At 42.1% G+C, this 4,303-nt stretch overlaps 1 pseudogene; it reads right to left on the bottom strand.

Moving 5' to 3' along the window:
• Positions 1–495: 495 nt before the first annotated feature.
• On the bottom strand, positions 496–3,389 carry LOC119826560 (annotated as a pseudogene).
• Positions 3,390–4,303: the final 914 nt, after the last annotated feature.

Here is a 4,303-nt window from a genome sequence, read left to right as displayed (position 1 = left end):
CAGGTACAAAGTACTTTTCTGTTCCGTGGATAACCGGCTCTGCCAAGGGCAGGTCTTGCAATGCGCAGTTGCATGGCACAGATGCATTTTCTCTCTTTTGAAAGAAAGAAAAGATCTACCTTTACTACAGTAAGTTTGGCACAGGAACAGCTCACTAGTGACTTAATTCACTTGACAGTTTTGAACATCTGCTTGGGTAAGTTTATTCACTGAAGGCTCCGTGCTGACATTTATGTGGACTAGGAAGCGATCAGCTCTTTTTCCTTTGTTAAAATTCAGAGTTTATATGTATATATGTGTTTGTCTCTCCTCCGTTTCTTCCACTGGCCACCACTATCACTATGTCCTACTGTAACAGTCCATGTATAATTTAAACCAAGTAAGACGTGCCGTTCCCATCCTTGAAAACTCAATAGGCATTTTAGACAACACACTCTTGGCAACGGAGCCTGTATAGCATTTATCAAATACAGTAGGGAATGTTCTCACTTTGTGTTATAAAAAGGACCACCAGATACCAGCTGCTATAGAAGTAAGATGAACCATTTCAAACCGTTTAAACCTTTTTCTTAAAGAGACTTTCTCCACTGCCAGAGATTGAATAGCTTCCTGGTCAGTCATCTGGAGGCAGTTCCTCACCTAATGAACTCGGCTTCCACTTTGGGAAGAGAACCACCCCTTTTTATACTTGTTTGCATTTTTGCCTAAATGTCCTCTATAGAACTAGGTCCTTTAGGTGTTTTAGGAATTCTTTCCTGTGCTTTGAAGGATTTTTTTTTTCATTTACTTTTTCATCGGTCTTAAGTCTTTTTCCATTCTGGTTTGATTTTTGTCCATTTTGGCTATGATATTGAATGCAGATTTCTTCACTGGAGCTTTTTCCCCATTTCCTCCTCGTCTTCATCATCATCATCATCTTCATCAAGTTTTACTCTTTTCTGTGGAATCTGTTACCACTTCTAGGGCAGATCACTTTTCATCTTCTTCTGCTTCTGTTTTTGTGTTTTTTTTTCTTTTTTTTTTTGGTTTTTCGAGACAGGGTTTCCCTGTAGGTTCTAGAGCCTGTCCTGGAACTAGCTCTTGTAGACCAGGCTGGCCTCAAACTCAGAGATCCGCCTGCCTCTGCCTCCCGAGTGCTGGGATTAAAGGCATGCGCCACCACCGCCCAGCCTTCTTCTGCTTCTGTATCTTCCTCTCCAGCCACTAGGTATGTCCACTAATGTGCACAGTCCCTGAACCACACTTCAACCTCAGGACCACAGGCGGTGTCATTTCAAAGGCCCCAAGGGAAACTGTTGGTTGTACAGGCATTTTCAAAGTTGCCAGTGTGACTTTGATTGAACTGTCTTCTTAATTCGCTGCTTCTGCATTGATGATGTTTAATTCGTTTTTCCGTCCCAGTTGCTAAAATGGTAATGCTCTTATTTTCATTGGTATCCATCTTTTTGGTTTTTCTTTTGAGACTGGGTTTCTCTGTGGCTTTGGAGCCTGTCCTGGAGCTAGCTCTTGTAGACCAGGCTGGCCTCGAACTCACAGAGATCCGCCTGCCTCTGCCTCCCGAGTGCTGGGACATTTGTTGGCCTCTAGTTCACAAGAGAAGAGATAGTTCTGAGGCCTCAGAGGGCTCACTCACTGAGTCTTCCATGAGGTAGAGGCATGCACTTTGCTATGAGGAAAGTAGGGTGATGATAACTGCCCCCTGCGCCCCACAACAGATGTGCAGGACAGAATCACACCAGAGGACGATTTGCTTTTTGACAAAACAGATGCTGGAAGTGACAGAGTCCTCAAGCTTTCTGATGCTCTGGAAATAGGAGAGCCAATAACGTATCAGTTCCTGACAACCAGGCAGAGTTCGTTAGAGTGACTTTGTTCTTGAATCTTGAAACAGAGGTCTGGGTTTGTGATTAACAAAGGTAGTAGCAATGAGTAAGGCTTTGCTCAGGACATCCTGGCTGATGTGGGGACAGAAGAAGGGCCGCCTCACAGTCTGTTCAATGTCTTAGGGAATCCCGGTGGTATTTGCTATGGATGTGTTTTTAAAACTGAGTGAAGGCAGTTGCGATTCTAAGTTCCACAGGGAAAATGCACAGCATTAAACACTCCACAAAAGTTCCTTCTAGAATTGTCTTTGTTGGGAATCATATTCTGATAAATGTATACACAAACTGGACTTTTGACTGCTCAGTTTTACCCAAAGGTAGGTAGCTTTTCCTTCTTGCAGCTGCCTTTCTAATTCTAACTCTTTTCAGGGCATCGGAGCCATCACAACAGGGAAACGCACGAAGAAATAAGGCGTAAGAGCGTACTGTTGGGTTAAAAAGGAGGCAGTAGGTCTGTGGGGATCAATGGGTCCTGAACTTCAGAGAGTGACCATGACCTCTGTATTTAATAGAAAGAGGGAAAATGAGAGTCAACAAAATGTTGATCTTTGATTTACCTTCGAGGACATTGCTTAAGCTACTGTTGTAGTTTAGTGGTTGGGGACATACTTAGCTGGGATTTGATCCTGAATACCAAATTAATTAAGATAGCCCTCCTCCAAATAAAACAAATGAAGACAACACAACAAATCATCACTTGATGTGACATCCTCCCATTCCTGCTCGCACATGGAAATACGGCCCAAGAGTCAGTTGACTCTGTTAGGCCTATAAAACCTTGGCGGATCTTAACCTTGGCAAGGGGTTATGATAGGGTGGGGTGGAGGAGAACCCAAGGGCCTCAGAGCTTGGGAGTGGAGGGAGGCCAAGCAATTATTAGAATTAGCAGAAATCTTGAAGAACAACTTTGACTTTCTAGGGGATGTGGAAGTATTAAGTGCAACAGAATTATATGCGAAGATGAAGGAAACAGTGAGGTCATCCGGGTAATAATAATGCACATCTTTGTGACTAAGTACTTATTAGAAACAAGAAGTAGAGATAAATTGGACATTAATGCTGACAGTATGCTATGTCAAGATCATTGTAATTTAAACTTCCCTTTCTTGCCAAAAAAGCTTGAGACTTCTCATTTTTGAATAGCCATAGAGCTAATTTACATTTCATTGAAATAGTTTTGATTTATATAAAAACATTTCAGGAAGTCACCATTAACTTCTACAGTAGAAAAAAAATGAAGATGTATCAGTCTCGGTCGATAAAACAGAAAAAGGATTTTTTTGAAAGAATATGAAATTGCTCCTGGAGTTTCCAGGAAGGCTGAGGAAGAAGTCTGTTGGTACAAGCAGACATAATGGCAGATCAGGCTGTCAGGACCATGGCCAAGATGACATTGTAGACTCAGCCTTGGGGAAGAACACTGTGGCCGACACAAGGCCTGGCACACCTCACTTTATCATTGCTGACCATAGCACAGAGCTTTGTTGAGACAGCTGCTAATGCCATCGTTCCTCTGATAGGGTCAAAATAACCCTTTGATATTTTCAAATAGAAACATACTTGAACTCTCTTAATAAGAAAACTTCAAGTTATACTGGGATAAGATAGTGTTTATCGAGAGTGACTCCTCCAAAATACTCTGAGTCTGTTGGAAAACAAGTTTCTTTTCCTATTGCTACTGAGAACACACAACTGTCTGACCTGACCTCTATGGAGGTAAACTTTTTAAATATACAGCAAAAGTACACATGCATAATCCTTCTTCTCAGAATTTATCCCAATGATACATTCACAAAAACACAAAACTACATATATACAGATCTCTTCACTGCGGCACAGTTTGTGTGCTAATGGTAGAGACACAGTACTGTGGTGGGCCTTGTGGTTGTCCCTTGGTGCATGCCTTGTGTAAAGTCTTCTTGAGTGGAAGCAGAATCTGACTCTCACAGGGCATCCCTCTCAGAATTAGGTTAGGTAATCTAGTAAAGGTCAATGACTTCTTAAATGTAACTGAAGTCTCTAATCATTTGACTTTGAATTAATGAAAACGTAGATTATGTTAGGCACACCTGGCTTGATGAACGAGCCCTTTAAAAAAAAAATCCCTTAATGGTTTCATAGAAACCATTGCTGAGAATATCCCTAGGAGCACAAGGTGGGGAGCTGTGGTGAGGACTGGAGTGGGAAGATTGTCTAAGATTGTCAAGACCCCTGGCAGTGGCCGAGAAAGCAAGGACTTCACTTATAACTGCAGGGAGCTGAACTGCCAGCCACCCAAGGACCTGGGTGTGTTTACTGCCTTGTTTTTACACCCACGGAGATGCCATGCAAGGATGTAGTCTATGTGGTCCTCAACTCCTGATTCACAGAAGCTCTGAGGTAATACATTTGTAACATTCACTTATTATTCTTAAAATGTG

Source organism: Arvicola amphibius, chromosome 11, assembly GCF_903992535.2.
Source record: "Arvicola amphibius chromosome 11, mArvAmp1.2, whole genome shotgun sequence".
NCBI lineage: Eukaryota > Metazoa > Chordata > Mammalia > Rodentia > Cricetidae > Arvicola > Arvicola amphibius.
This window is presented reverse-complemented; position numbering and strand designations above follow the sequence as displayed.